The 21541-nt window shown below is 36.1% G+C and overlaps 1 protein-coding gene across 5 annotated transcripts in view; it reads right to left on the bottom strand.

Annotated features, from left to right (window-relative positions):
* Nucleotides 1-21541, bottom strand: part of LOC122570691 (plexin-A4) — a 430296-nt gene that overhangs the window by 371865 nt on the left and 36890 nt on the right. The window contains exon 3 of one of the 5 annotated variants that reach the window (XM_043733405.1): nt 5129-5192. The exons of the other annotated variants lie outside the window; for them this stretch is intronic. The gene's annotated coding sequence lies outside the window, so the exon portion shown is untranslated. The remainder of the gene's footprint in view (nt 1-5128; nt 5193-21541) is intronic. 5 annotated transcript variants of the gene reach the window in all.

Raw genomic sequence — 21541 nt, 5'->3', positions numbered from 1 at the left:
ATTTAACCCCTGATAAATTTGCCTTGTTATAAACTCGCTCGCCTCGTCAGGGGAAAATAAAAATTTCGACGTAAAAGAAGCGGAAGAGCAGAAAGTAATCCCCCCGATTTCAACGCTCGGAACAATGACGCGGGCGCGTGCACGCGCGTTCCTCTCGTCGTCGAACGCGATTTATAAAATATCCGCGTCAATTCCGTTTGCGTAAGGGATGAAAAAAGAAAAGGAGATCCTTTGTGCAAATTTAACTCTTCATCGAACGTTACGTTACCTCATAAAATCCGGTAAATATTCACCTGGCCGACTTTACAATTATCGTGCCGGCTAAAGCCGCCGCACTACCAGATCACCTCCATTTCGATAACAAATATTTAAAGATGGAATGTAGGATAGGAGATCCTATTCTCGTAGCGATACTTTACGCGCAGATTAACTAAAGCTTCGCGTTGATTTCGTTCGCTGAATCTCGAACCTAGTGAAAGTCGGGGCGTAAATATTTGAGAAAAGAAACGGCAAAAAGAATCGTTGTTTTCAAAGATTCATGCAAATCAACGTTGTTCGCAAACACCAGCAAACCAGAATGTTTTAATTGTAACGTTAATCATTAGCCTGGATGCTTACAAAAATTTGTAACGATTTATACAATAATCTTGCAACATTTCGAATAAAGATTGTCGCACAAGTTTTGACAAATTACCATTTAAATATATAGCACAGTAAAATAAAACACGCGAAACGTAGCGTTATATTCGAACTCTCTGGAACGCAAAACGCCTGTGTTTACACAGTAATACTATTCTACATTTTTAAACAAGAAATACTGTTGCCTTTTTGTTCTACAAACAGATAAGAAAAAACACTCGAATCGTTTTAACTTTCAGATTTGAATCGATTAAATAGGGGAATAGAACTAAACGAGAACTCGGAGAAATCGGATGCTGCGTTACATTCTGATCGACGATATCGTGAAACTTGGCCCATAGAAACACCGATGCGACACGCTTGACAAAAACTTCCCTGGCGAAAGAGGAACAAAGACGTGTACCACCTTCACGGTGTATACAATGGTCCGTTGGAATCGCGGCAATTCCGCCTCTGCCTCCGTTTCTACGACGTTCTTTTTGCGTGTTTATACTCGAAGCCCTTCTCATCCGAAGCAAACTGTTACGATTTCGAAATTCGTAATTTTCCGCGCACCAGCCTGCAGGCCCACATTTTCTTAACGACGGTAATGAAGCCACGGTGTTCTGTCGCCGCCTTCGACCGCCGTTTCTCTGTTGCAATTTCCCCTTCGGCCGCGCTAAAATCATAGCGAACAGCCTCTTTCCTGTAACGAGCCTCGGCCTTACGAAAACTTCCGCCAGCGTGTCATCTTCCAGCCTCGATCAATTAGGATTTCTTCTTTTTAGGGCGGGTAGTTTTGAGAAACTAATTCGAAATTTTCTAATTGAGTCGAGAGTTTATGCTGGATGGAGATCAGTAAGGGAACATGTTTCGTAAAAGTTTGTGCAATAATTATAACCGAGTTTCCTTTAGCTCGGAGAACTTAACGTGAACATACGCATGTATGTAAAATGGACTGTGATATATATCTGTAATAGTCTGTATAACTTATATAAATCTATTCTCATTAAATATGTCGTTATTATATTTCAGGATCACCGTATATATTTTATTTCTAGTACACCTTCGAATTATCTTTACATATATTTTATTATCATTATTAAACTTGGTATAATTCATGACTAATGGAATTCGACACGTGTAATTAAGTCTGTCCTTATTAAATACCTTCTTACTACATTCCAGGACCACCGTATATATTTCATTCTCTGTTTATATCATCTTTTTATCGTTATTATTATAAATGATATAATTCATATTAAATAATGCATATATCGTGCATGTATTATAGTCATTAATAATTATAAGTCAAATCTGACTTTAAAGAAATAAATAATACATATAATTATGTTCTTAATAAAAACAATATGTATATATATTAGTGTGTGTAAAAAAGAATAAATCTTGCGGTTTAACTCTAACAAAATTCCATGCAAAATGTATCTTACGTCGGACTATTATTGGTTTATAGAGATCTAACCACAGTTCAAGTATTAATGGAATATAATTGTTTTTAGATTATTTTCTTAATTTAAATAATATGTATATATATATATATTAGTATATGTAAAAAGGAATAAATCTTGCAGTTTAATTCTAACAAAATTCCATGCAAAATGTATCTTACGTCGGACTGTTATTGGGTCACAGAGATCAAACCATAGTTCAAGTATTAATGGAATAAATATAATTGTGTTTAGATTACGTTCTTAATAAAAATAATATGTATATATTAGTATATGTAAAAAGGAATAAATCTTGCGGTCTAATTCTAACAAAATTCCATGCAGAATGTATCTTACATCGGACTGTTATTGGGTCACAGAGATCAAACCATAGTTCAAGTATTAATGGAATAAATATAATTGTTTTTAGATATATTATTGTTTATATATATTGTTTTAGATATTTCGAAAAACGAGAAGTGAAAACCACGTTTGACTCAAACAGAACTAGATCTGGAAAGTAGATGCTTTTTTCTGGCTTGCCACATACATGTAGCATATTCCTTTCTTTAAAGGTGTAAAAGTTCGTGTTAGAATAGAAGTTCTCACAACACGTGACGCTCTAACCGAACGGGTCACTTTGACGTATCTATTCGTGATTTTATGATACTATTTAAGCTGCGGAAAATTTCCTGTCGCACGTTTTAATGTAGTAGCTCACGTAAATGTAATATGGTGGTTAAAACATGCAGGAAGTGTTATGTTCTCTACGCTATGTTTTACGTTGTATTCGCTCGTGTAAATCGTCTCTATGATAATGTCAATATATGCTGCAATAAAATTGATTTACTTTTTAGGTCGACTGAAATATCCAGCCATTATTATTTGCAACCACATCTTTATAAGTAGCTGCATTATGGTCGTTGTCTCTGTATCATTATTTCGCTATTACGACGCTTTAATGTATATTACAAAATCGTTTGTCACAGGTAACAGATATATTACATTTTTTCAAGCGATTTAGCTTCGAACATTAAAATGAAAACTTTCCCTTTGCATAATCAACGCGACAACTAAATTTATTAATTTTTTATACGCAAATTAACTGACAATACGAGCGAGGTTTTACACGCGAATTTATTCGAAATGAAATTTCATTTCTATTTAAGTACGTTTCTTTCTCTTTTTCTTCTCCTTTTCTCTTTTTATTTAGAGAAGTAGTGATTATAACGGTGATTTATGAAATTGATTGTGTGATTAACTACAGTTATATTGATTAATATTCAATATAATCATAGTTTCTAATTAATTATAGCTTCTCGGTTTGATTCGAAAACTGGAACGCGATAATTGCCACAAGTCGATCGTTTGACAGTACCATAATGATTCAGAAATAAAATACAGTGACTCAGTAATAGAAAAACAAGATTGAAAAAAAAAAACAAGCGTATGGGCGTGTAAAGTCACAAAAAAGTAACGAACAACCGTATAATGTAATCGGATCTCTTATCTATATATTTCAGTATTATTCGAATTCTACAAAATATTTTTAAACCAGTAAAAGTACTCTCTCGCACTGCCCAATCCGCCTAGGAAATATCAAAGAATATGTTTACGTTTGTTTCAACAGAGAATCGAAGAAAAACGAAAATCTTCCCGAAATTAAAATATTTCTCAACGAAGGCATCGATTTAAATTTGTAAATTTCAAACAGCAAACTGGATTCTTATTACGCTAGAATTCATAGAATTTTAAGTAAAACGATTGCAGCGCGTGTCTATCGATACCCAGAGGTTTATGCGAAATGAACGATAGTCGCCTGCCTGCACGATGCGTGTGACGATTACAAAGCGATCGCATTATATGCGCGGCACGTTCCCCGCGAGAAATTGTCCCAGCGAGAAAAGAAACGCGACGTTGTAACGCGGATCGCGGAAATAGTTAATAGACCACGCCTGGAACGTGAAACGATATTTTTCGTCGTTCCTTCGTGGAACGAACCTGTAAACGGCAACGATTTTCAAACTGGTTGCCGACCAACTTTTAACCATCGATGCGTTCCGATTAAATAGATACCTTAGGGTGCTAGAAATTAATCCTTTTCGTCGAGGGGATATACAGTCACTCACAAAACTCCACCATCCATAAAATTCAAATATCACAACGTAACAAGTAACTCTAGCGATATTCTTCGACGTTTGAAATTTTTTATTAACTGAACGTAGACATTCACATGTTGTAAAGAACGATACGATTTATTACACGTATTACAAAGAAGAAATAAGAAGATACAAATTACAATTTCACAAAAGTATGTGTATACAGACTTGTTACTCGTGCATGAAACGATAATAAAACAGGTAGATTTAATGTTACATTAATATCTCGCTTCTATCTTTTCGTTATTGATCAAATGGATAGAATCAAAGACTTTGTACTAGGTTGTCCGAAAAGTGTCTTTCTTTCGTGTCTTTTAGAACAGTGCAGCTTTATACAGACGTGAAACCAAGTCTGTGAAATGTTGCGGTGTTTATCTCGACAGAACAAAATGGATCGTACGTAATTCGACAAAATAATATAAAACAAAATATTATCTATTGTCTATTATTATTGTCTATTATTTTCTGATAAAACGAAAGAAACTTTTCGGACAACCTAATAATCTCATCTCGAGACATTTAAATGCTTCGTACTTTTTAGTCGATTAAGGAGCAACCAGTGAAATGGCGTGTAAAAGTTACGTAAACGTAACATTCTCAAGAAACGTAACTTGTATGATTGACTGTACGCCTAAGCTTCCTGTGTTATAATATGACATTAAACTGGACATAAGCAGAGAAGCGAATATATATTTATTTCGTAAATATATCGTAAGTATCGGTTTGAATTTTCCCGCGTTGCTGCAAGCAAAATTCTGCCAATCGTCCTACTATAATCATTAAAATACCAGCATCGAGTCACTCAAGGCCTATCGATAGCTATTACAATCAGCTCGATTATTACGTCCACCAACTCAGAAGAAAAAAGGATCAACGATATGAATATGAAAAATGTATAAAAACCTTCAATTAGCTGCACTAGTCGTCGATATGTTATGTTCTCATATGTCAGTCTTCTGTTTCTTACCTGAAAATAAAACGAGAACAAATCATTAACAGGCTAATTGTTTTTCTAGCAATTTGTATCGTTTGTCGCGTTCTTCGTCGGATCAGCAGACGTCCTGATACACGTGAGCGAAACATGGTGTATGACGAGATCTATAGTACAGCAATGTAGACTAGGAAACGGGTAGTGTTTTGAAAATCAGCAAAAACTGTTACTTTCACCGTATGAATCAGACTTTTAGCGGAAACTTTTGGCCCGCCGCCAACACAACTGGCCTGGTCTTCCCCTTGCTGGTGCAAGTAGTACAGATATTACCGTCTCAACGGTTCCACGACCTTTCTGTGTGCTCGATACACGAAAACAAGCGACTCTTTGGCAGCTAGCATTACGCTAATGTCGCTGCTTCTTCCGTGGTATAGCATGTGTCCCTCGGTGTAATTGACGATGAAAGGAATCGGTGAAAGAGCGGAGAGGAGTCGTGGGATTTGCGACTCTGCCCGCTACGAAAAATGTGAAACGTATTACCGACCAGAACCGAGTATCCGAATTTCCGCAAGCTCGTTAGCTACCGAATAATTGCGTTGGCGAATTTCTTCCTCGAAATATTCTCTCCGGCATTTGTTCGGTCTCTATACATCTTATTTCTCTTTTCCTGGCTAAAGTTGGTTTACAATTTTCAGAGAGCTCGGGAGGTTCGATATTATCAATTTTCAGAATTCAATAATACCAATTTTAAGCGGAAGTAACGCGATTTCGGTTAAATTAGATTTTTATTAAGTTAGATATCCTCGTTGTCGGTTCATAAAACGACGAATTAGGAAGCTTTCGGTTACATTAGATTAAATGAAATTAACCTCGCTGCGTTCTCGTGGACACTTTTATTGTTTTCTTTCTTGTCGTTAAAGAATTTCTGAAATTTGTGGAAAATATGACAGAATTTTTATATCCATCACGTTCTGCCTCGATCTCATACCTACTTTTAACCAGAGTTTCTCTTGAAAAAGACAAGGTAGCGGTGTATGATTTACGAAAGCGTAAGGGCCATGAAACGTTTCTCGAAATCGGTCCTAGTCGGCCAACCGTAATCGTTTCCGTAGAGGAATGTCAGACACGCTGTGATTTATTTCCAAGAGAACCGGCGAAGAGAAGTGACGAGGGAAGCGTACACACTGCGACCTGTAATTATCTGTTGGTGGAGTCAGCAATGAATTACGCTCGTGCGTAAAAAGACATAATTACGGTGGTCGAATTTCGGCGCTATTTCGTCTACACAGAAAACCACGAGATTGTAATGAGACACGATTATCAAAATTACATCGGCAAATTTCAAACTAATCTAAAGATTTATACAAAGGAGTATATTAGATTTAATATATTAGATAGAGTATATTACATTTTCCGTAAATATGTCTGCGAATATAATCGAGAGAAATGAAATCCAGTTAGGAAATCGTATTATTTACAAAATTTTACAGAGACTAGCATAATTGCCATATTTTATATATCTTTGCACATTAGATATATTCTATGTAGGATAAACCGAATGTGACGCGTTAAATATCTCAAAATACGTGTTGGATATTAACGCAAATTAGGAACATATAACGAAAAATGATATTTGGCATGCACACACCCATATCAGCCAATATAGGCACGCGATAATCACGTGTATAGCGCAAAGATTAATTCTTTGATACCCTGAAGTAACTTTTTCTTATTCGCTTAAAATTGTAACATGAATGTCTCCTCCGCAAGTAGTTGATTTTTCTATTTTTGCATCTTTAATCTGGCCCTCGATTTAAGCAATACGGATCGTTACTTAACCCTTTGCGGCAAACAGTAGCCGTGGTCTTTTTACCATTGCGGATGTCACACGCTCAAGAAGACCACCCGCTCAGAAACAGTAATAGCATAGGCTAGATATCCTGCATACCACAGGCATCGAAACAATAACCAAATAGTAACGGAATAGGCGCCTCTGAGATACACCAGACGACAACTCCTCCAGAGGGACTAAAACCTCAGTATAAAAACCCTCCAAAATAGGCGCTCGTCCTAGTCTCTTGTAACACTATGAATCATTTTGTTGTAACACTTTGAACCATCATTCTGTTGGATTTGCATAATAAATTCTATTATCATATACAAACTTCAATTTCTTCACCTTATTCGTGAAACGTTCGAACTGCGACGCGAGGAAATTGTCACGTAAAATGACAAATAAAAATAAAAAAAGGAATTTAAGATGAAAAATAAAAAAGAAACTTTATTTTTTTCTAACACTGGGTTTACAATTTACTTCCTATGCTTTATGCGTGACTCTTTAAGACTGACTCTTGCAACTCGATTTCCGATCGGATTCGGTTATTTGTCTTTTGTCACCCCTCAATATCCTCACTATCCTTGAGCTTGTTAGGCGTCCGCGACTGTTGCCACGTACGCCTTCTTCTCGAACATTCGGCGGAAAACCCATTGGGATATTGATAGTTCATTGGGCACTTCGCTTCGGCGATATACATTGTAGCCGAGTGCCGCCACATCTTTATCTCCGATTTTAAAGTGAGCCGATCGTGACAAGATCACCGGCGATCTATCGGTTTCGTGATTTCTTGAGTCTCCTACGTGGCACGGACGCGTGTCGGCATATAGCCACCCGAATCTGTTCACAGTTCCGGAGACACTTACTTTGAGGTGGCTGGCGTACGTCTATTTTTCTGAGCGATAATCTAATGCGTATTTACATATGGGTATAGTAAACTAAACAGTATTATGTTTTTGATAAAAGAAAATTATAGATCTTTAGAAATTTTATCTTCCGTTTAACGTAAACTCGCGATATAGGATGAAGGTCGAGTCAAAACGAATTTCAGTCTTTCATTGGCTACATCGCGACCTTAAGATACCTACAGTTAAAGAAAAATTATCCAAATTCAGTAACAGATATAACATAAGAGTTAATAACCATCAAAACCCACTAGTTACTTAATTACTTGACACGACGGATCAGATCCGCAGGCTAAAAAGACATTACCCTTTAGATTTAAGCACTAGATTCAACTAGAATCAGACACACGATAAACACTTATTAAGCATGACATAGTACTACGCCAGAAAAATTTATTTATAATTCTCAATGAGAATTGATTGTAAAATTCATCCAAGTATAAAAAAAACTTATTATTCACGTTATAGTACCACGCCAGAATAATTTACTTATAATTCTCAATGAGAATTGATTGTAAACTACTTCCAAATAAAAAAAAAGTCTTTCATTGGCATTAACAGACGAATCAACAAGCTTTTTATATGTTTTATATATTTTTTATAATACCTCATACATGATGCCTAAAATATCCAGAAAGGACGTGATCGATAGTGATAGTGGTGATGACGAGCATTAATTTGAACCTGACAAGATAGAAGACGACGATAGTGCTTCAGGCAGTGGAAACGAAACCCGTTCAATAAGAAATCGACTCAGACGTTTCAATTTCCACTAATAGCGACAATGATGATGAACTAAATATTGATGAACGTAATACGAGCCTCGACAATGAATAACGCAAACGTTCAACGTGTATATTTTCTCAACTGAACGCGCCAATATCTCTCGTTCATAGCGATCCAATCCGCAAAGGGTTAATAGCATTGTGCACATCGTTAGACAAAATTTATAATTTAAACTCAGAAGCATGATCGACGATAGTAACGTTCTTGTAATGCCTATACAAAAGAAAATAATAAATCTAGCGACGAAGAAAATAAAGAATACTATTGTCTGATCCGCACGAAATCCTACGGCACTGGGGAACCAAACGAAAAATAGGTGCGATGTATCGAATGTAAGAATGTGACACGTGAAAAATACACAATTCGTATGATTTTCCAGGCATAAAAATCCCCAGGCTACCCTACGGCACACGTAATACGTTCGTAAGAAACTTCTTTATGAGTATTCGCTAGAGTTTCTGATTTTGAATGTGTATTGAAAATACACGTGTATACGTGTACGTGTAGTTAATACATGCGTGTTTTAATCCGTGTACTTGTTAATACACGGGTACATTGAAGTATAATACGGCTATTGAAATACAGGGATAGCAATGTCTGTACGTGTTCAGTGATACACGTGTATAGAAATTATATAATTTCACGTGTATTAATTCGTATATCATATTTCATTTTTAATTAGATATCAGAATGTTTGCATACGCAAATAAGTAAATCATTTCTGATAATCCGCTAGCATTTTTATTATTGCATAAATTTTCTGGCGATATTCGTTTGAAGTGCTAGGGTATATTAAAAAAAATATATAATTTCGGAAATTTCGAGACGCTTCAAACTCGAATAGAATGATGATCGCTCTTTCATTAAATTTTCATTAAATTATATCCCGTCTTTTTGGTCCAAGATACAAAAATCTGGAGCACGAAACATCTGACGTTAAAGAAACAATTCGTACAAAAGTAAAACGTTCGCTTCAAGACTCGGATATAGTAAATGCAGCAAAGGCAAATGAAAAATCTGCTCTCGAACTTTTATATAACGAGATCACCGATAACATTGATTTTTACATTCCAATTGAAACATATATGACCGAGCCACAATTACGCTTCGATTTAAATTCATTTGAATGGTGGAAGGCTGGTGCAAATAAATATCCAGCAATTTCCGAACTTGCCAAAAAACATTTAACAATTCCAGCAACCTCGGCGATGGAAGAACAGTGTTTTTCATGTGCTGGAAATATTGTAACAGAAAAAGAAAAAAGAAGAAGAAACCATTTATTGCCACAAAATGTTAATACCTTAGTTTTAATATCTCGAAACAAAAAATTAATAAATTAAACTTTATTAACCAAAACCATAATGTTTCTTATTTTCACCCGCGACCCAGTAAATTAAGTCTCACAAACAATTTACATATCTAAATATTCTGATATTTAATTAGAAAATAAAATACGGGCTACAGGTTAATACACGTGAAATTATACATTTCGATACGCGTATCCGTGAACCTCGGCACACGGATACATGTATAGATATTATGATCCGTGTAATCGTGTATTTTAATAGCCGTGTACCCGTGTATTGAGAAGTACATGGATTAAAACACGGATATATTAACTACACGTGTACACGTATGTTTCAGATACACGTAAAATCGAGATCTCCGGTGCTTACCATTACTACAACCCTCGAATCTCTATGTTTCAATTTTACTCGTTTTAGCAAACAAAACAGCTTGCTAGTATTTTAAGAGAATATTCAGCATAAAGTTGGAACGAGGAATCGCGCATGCCAGTAACAATTTTTTCATAATTTGCTCGAACGTGAGATACTTTTCGACGTTGAGAAAGTAGCGCCGGATGGAAAACCGAGTTAAATACTTTCGTGAGTCCACTGTGTCGTCGAATCTTGGCATCGTTTCGTATATGCAGAGCGTAATAAGGAAATTCCATAGTTTCTCTGTCGGTTTATTTTAAGGCGATCGGCATACGGTTTGAAAATTTTCCAGATGTCGAGAGAGAAGCCGGCCGCCTCTTCTTCCTTTCTTTTCGTCGGCACGCGTTTCGCAGAAGGCGAAACGGCCCGGTCACGTTTCGACACCGAAATAGAAGTTCGCGTGTCCCTTAAAAACTCATATCGATCTTCCTTAGAACGCTCCAACTGGGATTTAAAGTTCGCCGACGGTGTTCGCGGCCGGGACATTCGTTTCGTTCGATAAATTATTCCGCCCACCCCGAGGCCAGCAGCCACGGGGAAATTCGAGACCGGCCACTTAAGTGGAAAACCATTCGCTCGGCGGAACAATAAATCGCGATACGCCGAAACGCGCAATCAATACGACTTCCGTATTCGACTCGTTGTTCCACGCGTACGGATTGCGAGCAGACTATTCGTTTTCAACGAACAGGTGTACATTGTCATAGAACACTTGCTAATTGAAAAAGTATTATACTCGCGCTGTCGCTTATAAACAGATTGCGGACTTTTCCACAATGTTCTATTTTTGTTAACTTCACGAAGCAAATGGAACCTATATATATATATACAAAGATTGATTTCACGCATCGAATATTTTTAATGTGTTTGAATATTCTTTGTATCGTTGCATGTTATAATAGATAAGATCCTTTCTTCCTTTAAGAGATAAGATTCCTTTCTTGCGACGTTGAATATTAATTATGTACCTCGATAACGTAAAATCAATAGCTTTATAAAAAGCAAAGTTGATCGATTTGGCTTCTGAGGATTCTAAATTTGACTCGTGTATCTTATAGAATGGAAATTGTCCATCTGCGTTGCTTATTTAAAAGCTTCTCAAATTACGATTAAATATAATAAAACTCGTGCAAATTCTAACTGCTTTTAAATATTGTTGCTAGTATTTACTCACGATAGTCTCTCTATCAATCTCTTGTAAAAATACAATACTTGCACGAGTTACATGTACGAGGTCGAGATAAATCTTTTAAAAAACAAGAAAACTGATACCAGAAAGAGAAACATGGGTCTGTTCTAACAAAAAAAAAAAATTGTCATATCTACGAGACAATGTGCGCTAAACAAGATAACGTTTTCCTATCGTCATAAGCCAAATATCTTTGCTTAAGCTACGTACCTACGACATTATCGTTATCCCTCGGAACAACGTTTCACCAGGTATAGAAAATTCACCAAGGTAGTAGATTGAAAAAGTCGAGAAAAGCCAGCTGTTTGGAAAACGCCTTTCGAAGGGGAGTAGAGGAAGGGGAAGAGGTAGTTTCACCTTTTTGTCCACGCAGGGTGGTAGTTCGCTTCGCGTGTCCCTCGCACCGCATACGACAATGAGGAATCAATAGTCGCGACGGATACGCCCTGTACGTACGTTCGTTTCCCCTGTTTACCGGTAATTCGTTACGTCCACTGAGACAGCTTCGACAGATTCGTATCTGACTTCCGGGATGATAATTTCGTGGCAAGGGAAGAAAGTGAATTTCCAACGGTGCAATTTCCTACCCTCCTCCTCTTCTTCCTACTTATTCTCCACCCTTTTCTCGTTTCATCGAACGAGGAAGAATCAACGAAGAAGCAGAGAAGCCAGAGGGGAAGAAACGTGAAATGAGTCGAAAGAGAACACCGATAGAAAGGTGAAACGCGTGGAAAGAGGTAAAAGTCCTTGGTTATCGAATTAGGTTCACGCGCAGAAATTTCACATTTTATAACGCGTCGTTATTACATTGTATTATACATGCACTCTAGTTCATAAATGTCAGGAATATTATCGATACAATAACAGATTTTTCGCTGCGAGTATTCAATCGCAATTTTGTTTTAGCTTCTGACTGACTAATCGTTTCTTCGTCGACGTACGTTAATTTACGTTAGAACGCGCATTTTTATCCGTTCGTAGAAAATTTGAAGGTGTAAAATTGCACAGAATATAAAATATATAAAATATCCGAATTATAGTGCTTTCTGTAATATTTGGTAGATAAAACAATTTTCTACCATGATTTTATTTCTTTAATTATTTTTTTAATTATTCTGAAAAATATGATACTGGGTAAATATCTGCAGTTTAATCATCACTTTCTTATAAGACCATCACTGATGTCCTAACACTTGTGAACGTTAACACACACTATATATATATTTAGATACTACTAGTTATTACTATTATTACATATACCAGCTATTATATATAGTTATTACTACTAAGTAATTGCTAAAATATATAAAAAATATATTATTATATAAATTTTACTATAATAATTAATACAATACTAAATATGTACTAATTAATTATATATATACTATAAAATATATACCAATTAATTACACTAAGTATATTATTATATAAACTTTTTGTAATTACTTAATAATAATTACATATGAAAATGTAATAAAAACATTTTGTTTTTGGAATTCCCTCATGTCCGTTAACATTGCTAAAAAACTGAAAAATATTGAAAGTTTTGAGTGGTTCTCTCGTTGAGCATTTAAATGTAAATTTTTACATATTTCATAGGAAAACGTTAATGGAAAACGGGGGTTAGAATAACGGTCGAATAACCGATCTTTTGCGAGACGAACGCGGAATAAAATGCAGTTACGCATTCGGTACAGGAAGAATTGCGAGGAAAAGGTCTTTACATCCCATAAAAGAGGATCATTCGACCAACTATCCTGCACAGTACGATTACTCGCTACTAAAATCTATTCGATCCTTTTTATCCGTGCCTTGAATGTGCTCTCGATGAAAGATTCGCTCGACGTTCCGCGCCGCGATTTCATCCATCCACCTCATACGTTTCCAACGGAATAAGCCGACGAACAAATCTTGCTGCTGGTTCGAGTACGAGACAATCAATCTATCCCGCGTAACACCGAGCCGTCATTTTTTCAATTAAAGCTTCGGCCTTCGAACGATTGAAAAGTTGCAAGTTGCACGTTTCTTATCATTTAATCTCGCAATTTCGAGTAAGTTCGTAATTTTGTAATTCTTTATTTTGCGTTTTCAGATTTCGTAATTTTATAATCTTTTATTTCGTAATTTTGTAATTTTGCAGTTACGCAATTTTGAACTTTTATCCTTCGATTTCCACGACACCCGACACGTTTCGTAATAGATCGATCGATCGTCAAACGTGCCGACAAACAATAACCGGTCAAACATCTTGGGAAGAAAATAGAAGGGAGGTGGTGAAACGAGAGGCCATTCGATAGATTGTAATCATTGGATAACAGTTACCGGTGTCGATACAAGCAAATAAGATGAAGATTATGTCTACGACGCTTGGGACAACAGAAACTTAATAAAAACGACCATAAAACTTGAACGATCCGCTCGCAACGATGAAACCCGTAACAGCGTAATTAAAAATGTAGGGTTGACACAAATGTAAGAATTAAACATGATTTACGACAGTTTTTACCGTTACACCGTTCATTTCGACGTTTTACGACGTCGAATTGAAATACATGCATTGCCCCGATGTTAGTTTCGTCGATTTATGACGGTTCTTAATTACTCCACTATCTCCAATTTCATGGAATTGCATGTTTAATTAACGAATATAAGTTGATCAATAATTAAAAAATTAAAAAGGCCAGTTAATTGTAATTATTTAGGAAGAAGAAACGAGATTCCAACGAATTACCAGCGTAGGAGATACAATAAGCTGGTTAATTTGAAATAGGTAGACGCGTGATATATGACGATCGAGGGAATTTTTTATTGTTACGTTATTTTTCTCCTTTTGATGTTTCGTTATATATAACTGTCGTTGTAATCGCAGACTAGCAAACGACGAAAAATCGCTTTGCTTAAGGGGAGTTTCTCGAGTTGCGACAATAGTAGCAAATGATTTTTATAAATTTCTTTAATCTAATTATTGGTTCCGCGAGACTAGATCTTTTTGCGATGTAAACAAATAGTCTCGAAGCATAGATATAATTTTTAAATTTCAGCTTTTATCGTTTATTGTGTATTATGCAAGTCTTGTGATCATCTTTGACTTTGTAATCATTGTTGGCTTGCAATATAGCCTTTGTCACAGTCGTCAGAATGTGGTAGTTCAGAAACTTTCTTAAACTTAAATAGTTTATGCTGCGACTATTTTTTTCTTTTTCAAGAAAAGCATGAAAAATTGATAAATTCTAACGCTCCGGTCCCCGGAGAAATTTGCAACAAATGAGCTTTTTCCGAGATTGTTCAACCGACTAGTTTTTCAGGTACCACGCACATCAGTTTAAAAATCAGTTTGTTAAACGTGACACTTTAAAAACTCAATAAACGATAAGCGGTAATTAAATTAAGAAAAATTATATTTGTTCTTTAATACTATACTTACATTTCAAGAAAGTCTACCACCATATAACTGTTAATCAGTTTAAACAGACTTCGTAAAAATCACGTACCCTTATTGTTATTACACAAGAATGGCTCCCTTGGGACCCATTTACATTGAGCAATTACCTTTTCCTGTCGACTGAAAGATTTATATTACACCGTGCTCTTACATTTTCATCGTTCGAGATAAAACGTACTACGTAAAGCAATAATACATATTTTATTATCAGTTATTAATTATTCGCCAATATTTATCACTATTTACAGCTATAAACAATCTGTAATAATAATCATAATTAATTATAATTATTCGATAATTGTTCGTCTCAGTCGCTCGAGATATTAATTACAATTTCACAGTGTTTACACGATCAACTACAATTAACGCTATCAGTATACTTATACTCAATAATTTATTATATCGCCAATATTAATGAATTGAAAGGTACAAGGTAAAATAAGAAAAATTCAAAGCTGTTCAATGTAAACGCAGCCTTATATCGCCTTTCTTCCTTTCTTTGTCATTCGTATGCCATCGTCGTATTGGCCGTTTATCACGAGTCAATAATTGTTCGCGTCGCAAACCCAAGCAACGATAAAGACATCTTGCTATTACGCTTCTTATAGTCAAGCACGATTTGGTAACAACGCATAGCGTATTACCAAGCGTATTTACAGAAGTAAAGATTCTTGTGTAAAGTAACGGGAAGTTAGAGGCCGCATGGATAAAATATCGTGCAATCGGGAAATGTTGAAGACACAGAGACCCGGCTATAGTCAATATTGCACGTGGACAGAGGCGCAGCAAACGTCACGACAACTTTGCTTCCGATTCATGCACCGCTCTGTCAATGGAACGTTACTCGTCGACTCTCTTTCTCTTTTTCTTCCAGATTCGTTTGAAATTTTATAATTGAAATATTGGGTCGATCAATAGTATGATTATTATCGTCGTGTGTCGTTATAGCGCCAACCAAACAAAATGTTTCGTATAACGCACGTAAAATACTTACGAAAGATTTGCGTAAGTGTTGCAACACTTCCTCGCGAATCACTATATATATACACAGGGTGGTTGGTAACTGGTGGTACAAGCGGAAAGAGGGTGATTCTACGCGAAAAAAGAAGTCGAAAATATAGAATAAAAATTTTTCGTTTGGGGCTTTGTTTTCGAGAAAATCGACTTTGAATTTTCGCTCGGTACGCGTGCACTTTATCACGTCTCGTTATAACGGATCTCACTGTAGATCGTTGTCTCGATGGATATTATCGCAGTTTAAGTTTGTTTTTGCCGTAACGGAAGATCAGGAATACATAATGAAATAATATGAAGTAATCATAAAGTTTATTATTACAAAAATTGCTGAAAATGTTTCCCATTCTGCCGAACACATAGTTCTGCTCTTCTAATTAAATTTCTATGAACACTTTCTAACGTATTCGATTGTTTTAAAGTATGAAAGGCTACAATAATCTTTTCTTTCATCCGTACCGAGCGAAAATTCAAAGTCGATTTTCTCGAAAACAAAGCCTCAAACGAAAAATTTTTATTCTATATTTTCGACTTGTTTTTTCGCGTAGAATCACCCCCTTTCCGCTTGTACCACCAGTTACCAACCACCCTGTGTATATAAATTCTATAAAATTCTAACTACCCGCCAACCGACATTTTTTACTTTTGTTTTGTTTTACCGGCACTCGTTTGCTAAATAGAATAGATCGCGAGAGAAGAACGGTAATTTAGGTAAAATTCCTAGTAAATTTGTTATTAACTGTTATTGTATTTAATTTAATTATTCCCGAAATAAACTCGATTTTCCAGAATCGATCGTCTGATTTATCCTAAGGATTTACGTTATTCCATACACAAGTGAAATATTGAGCCAAACGAACATCCGAAACAGCAGTTCGTAAAAGTTGGAATTTGCGTAGATCACGAAGAACCTGAATTTTCATAAATGTCTACCTATGGGAAAATCAGGTACTTTTCCGCGTGCCTTACAATCGGCCGATCGTCGTTCGTCAATCGTGAAAATAGAATTTCGAAAGGAAGGGCAACGCGTGCGCGAGCAAAAATTCTATTTTGCTTTTAACCGATAATTGGCCGGATAATTGATTTAATAACCGCTTTCAGGTAGCGGCGCGAATGTTATAAAATGCCAGGCTTAAAAGCGAAATGGAGCGTTAAAACCTTTCATCGAATTCGACATTTTCGCATACTAATGGCGCGCATCAAAGACGAGATTTTATACATCATTTCCGTGCACGTCAGTGGCACGCCGGCCTGTGTTGAGCAGAGTAACCGGCGGCAATGAAAACGTCAATCAAACATCGATAATCTTTCTATTCTTCCGTTCCTGGCCTCTTTCGTCGTCGCTTCGGGCTTCCTGCATTTCCTATCGATCGAAACCCGTCATTAACATTAAAACAGCCAGCTTATTATACGACTTCATTTTCTCCGTATTTTGTATAATCCCTGCTTCCATATAATTTTCTATCGTCTGCTCGAATATCTCTTGCCATATGTCAACGGTGTATACTTTAGCACTACAACTACCACAATAGTCGAATTGATTAGTTTTACAATTTTATTTTCAAATTCCTACTTCGTGTTATATTTTTTCCGCAATGATGTGAGGTGTTTATGTCGTCGACTACGTGTCCCTGATAATAGTAGATAATATATATAGCTGGCTATATATATGTCGCTGTTGGGGGGCTGCTGTATTTTCTTTCTATTTAAGAATCGTGGAAGAAAAATCGGACTTCGGTCCTCGGGATCCGAACCCGGGTTCCCAACGTTCGCAACCTAAGGCGCTAACCGACGGTAGTTAGTGTCGAGTGCCGCCACAGATGTAACGAGTTTCGCGACGATAACTAAAAGAATAATATAACGAATTTTATTTTCTTTTTTATGTATTCAAACTGAAAATAATTTTGTATCAAGGCTACTTATACCAATAGCAGCCAAAATGACTGGTACTTGTCAAAGTGTAAAAGGGTCCTGCAATCTGTTTATCGAACCCCAATTAACCAGTTTCCTCGTTTCGTACAACTTCCCATACGTTTTCAAAATTTTTACTGTGTATCATTCGATATGATGATATCAGTTATGAGGAAAATTTCGAATCGATCGCTAAATCGCTAGATGCTAACACTGGAAATACCACACCAGTCGAAACGACTGGTTCTACAATTTTATAAATGTGTCGACCCCAGATGGATTAATAATACCAAAAATGTACTACATAACATGGAATTCCTTCTGTAAGAAAGTAATAAATCAATAAATATACAAATATTCTATTATTATTTTATATAGCATATTTTTTTATAGACCAGTCATTTTGATTGGTTTTTGTTGAGGTTATTAGATGTATAATGAGAGAGACGCGTGGATAAATTATAAGGTAGAAAAATATATTTGAAATACGGAAGTGAAAAGTACAAAAAATTGAAATAATAATATGAGCTGGTCCAGATCCGCACGCTAGCAGTGTTACTCTATAACTGAAAAACCCTGAAGCCAACGTCGCCTGTCGACTGTTTATGGCCTGCCTTCGTCGCAGTCTTTTGTCTATGCGCTGTCGATGGCTTCAGTGCTTTAGAAAGCTAAAAAGACCAGATGTAGAGTTTTCTTAAGAGCGGTGACCTTCAACAGTTTTGTTAGAAATAGCTTCGTGTTAATTCTCGGTAGTAGTTAGGGGGAAGATACCAAGCAATCGAAAATCAGAGTCTATCCAGTATACGTTATCAGAATCGTATTTACGAGTTCTTTTGTTACTTCAATTTGTAGAAAAGCCTTAGCATTCGTTTAAATATACAACGTCAGTATAATGATGAATGTTATGCTGCGACGTTCGTAAAAATTTTTCCTATCGCTTCATGTAAATACATAGTCGCCAAATGTATATTGTGTACATATAAATGACTTGTACTAAAAAGATCGTTGTTTTTCATTTTGTTTAAAAGTTATTGATAGTGAAGATCAGATGGTTACATAGTGTCCAGTCTGTATTTGTATTTGCCTTTACTGAGTAGGAGACTCTGCATGTTTATTCATTTTTGTCATATCGCTTCGATTGATTAACTATGTGTAATATATTAAGCGATATGTTATATCAACCTTTTGCACTTCTATGTCGAGTATGACATCAGTTTTTATCTCAGGAGCTCCTTTGCCGAGTCCCACTCGACATTCTTTCATGTCCACCTTTTTTGTGAAACGTGCGAAAGAAAAGCAGGATTGTATCCTGGAAATTATTTTAAGATATATCATGCACTTAAAAATTACAAAATACAACAATAGTGTGAATAAAACTGGTATTTCAGTGAATTTCTTTCTTCATTTATTTATTTAAATTGTCTTATTTCTTAGTTAAAGTAAATTTCAAATAAAACACTTAAAATGCTGGTAATGAAATTGAAATAAAATTCCGAGTGCAAAGGATTAAAGATTTCATGATTGTCCATTCTGTAGACAGCTAATAATTTGATATTCTGTTCTAATGACACTAACTTGTTAATGGAAGAATATTTAACGGAATTTGGAAGAATTTCTAGGGAAATGATACGTTTGAATAATCGTCGACTTTGATAATATCGACAAAAACTGAGTCTAAAAGTAAACTATTTATTAGGATAGAAGTCTCATAATTGTCTAATAACATTATTGTTACTACACGCAGAAGCTGTTTCACTCTATTTCTTCATAGAAAGTAAAACACACAAACCATATTTCATCGCAGACCTTCAAAAGCGTATTTCGGTAAATGAGATTTTCCATATGTCAACGATGTCTGAGCTTGAGGCTACTTTAGTTGACACGCTACAAAAAGGCCACGAATAAGTAAAAAGTACACGGCACGAAGAAATAACCGACAGCTTGAAAAAAAATATTTCAAAGATATTTGAACTGTAAGAAAATTAGATCGAATTTGTACGCATCAACGACCGCACGATTCAAAGATGCAGAAATGATGGAAGGGAAGAAAGTATGGCGGAGTTCTTTGGTAATTTCGACCCGATTTCAGCCAGCTGCCTCGTGTTCCAAGTTAAAGGTCGAGGAGACGAAGAAACAGAGGGGACAAAGACAGAAGCAGGACAAGGTATAACGAAGAAAAATGAGCGAAAGAAGGGCGGTGAAAAAAGATTCGAAAAACCGTAGGAATGATGTCATCCTTGGCAATGCAAGCCCCGGGCCAGGATTACAAGCAGGAAACGTAAAAAAAGAAATAAAAAAAGGAGGAACGAGAGAGAGAGAGAGAGAAGGAAAGGAATAAAGAAAGGACGAAAAAAATCTCGTTGATGTAACGTGTCAAGTAGCCTGAGTAATAGATTAAAACTATTTAACCCGTGGCGACGTGTCTGATATAATGATACAATTAACCGAATGACGATTGGACCAGGTCAAATACGAGGCTCCCCTGCGGATAATTAATCGACGTCGAGGATCATGTCAAGTACGCTTAACGATCCCCTATGATTGAAATATCTAACATACCACCGTTAATTAACGATGTTCCAGTTTTTTAATCGTTAGATCTCGCTTACAAAACTCGCGTTTCCGTCTGATTTTAATCGGCCGCGACGAGGGAAGTTTCTCTTGCTAATTAAAATTCGCTTTCTCGCCGGAGTCGCTGACCGTTTCATCGAATATTCGATTGAAAGCAGCAGGGTAGATGCCCGCTGGGGCAAGAGACGAACGAAAGAAACGAAACAGAATAGCATGAGAAAGGAAGAACAATCGTGGAAAAAATAAGAAACCAACGGGACGAAATTGCTATTCGAACGTTGGAACGTAATAAGAATACACGTAACGATATACTGGATGGTCTAGTTTAACCGGGAAAATGATTCGGACAGAAATTCGTCCGTATCAAATGAGAAACGAATATTTTAGTGCGTATAAACCGCTGACCGTAAGTTTCGCGACGCTTGCTCGTTACATCCGTCGAGAAACTTGAACGAATTTTATTTCGTTCAGTATTTTATATTATAAGGCGCGTATAACGCGAACAAAATAACGGGTGTGTAATGAAAGAGGTAGAAAATAAAAGCAGCGGAAAGCATCGAATCTATACTGAATATGTATCAGGTGTCCTAATTTTTATGAACGGTGGATAGAGCGTGCGTAACTAACAAGCTCTCTTTATCTTCAGATTCTTTAATTTCTAAATTACACGTCAGATTGACGAACATTTGTTGAAATAACAAAAACGCGTTCAACATTAATGCAAACAATGACATTGAAATAGTAATTACATACATAGTAAATAATACAGTATATCATTGCAATATCCTTTAAGAAATAATTTACATTTGTAGTCCGCCAAAAGCGCTACTTCTGGTTACTGCTTCCTCGTCAAGTTTACGTTACTTTGATCGCTGTTATTAATCGACCAAAATGTTAGCCAGCGAAGATCTATAAACAACACGTACGCGTCCCTGTACATCGTTAAAATATAGCGAGGCGAGATAGAAATGCAAATTAAAAATTAATCGTATTCCTATGCGCGGCAATCCTGTGC

This window comes from Bombus pyrosoma, linkage group LG1, assembly GCF_014825855.1.
Source record: "Bombus pyrosoma isolate SC7728 linkage group LG1, ASM1482585v1, whole genome shotgun sequence".
Taxonomy (NCBI): domain Eukaryota; kingdom Metazoa; phylum Arthropoda; class Insecta; order Hymenoptera; family Apidae; genus Bombus; species Bombus pyrosoma.
This window is presented reverse-complemented; position numbering and strand designations above follow the sequence as displayed.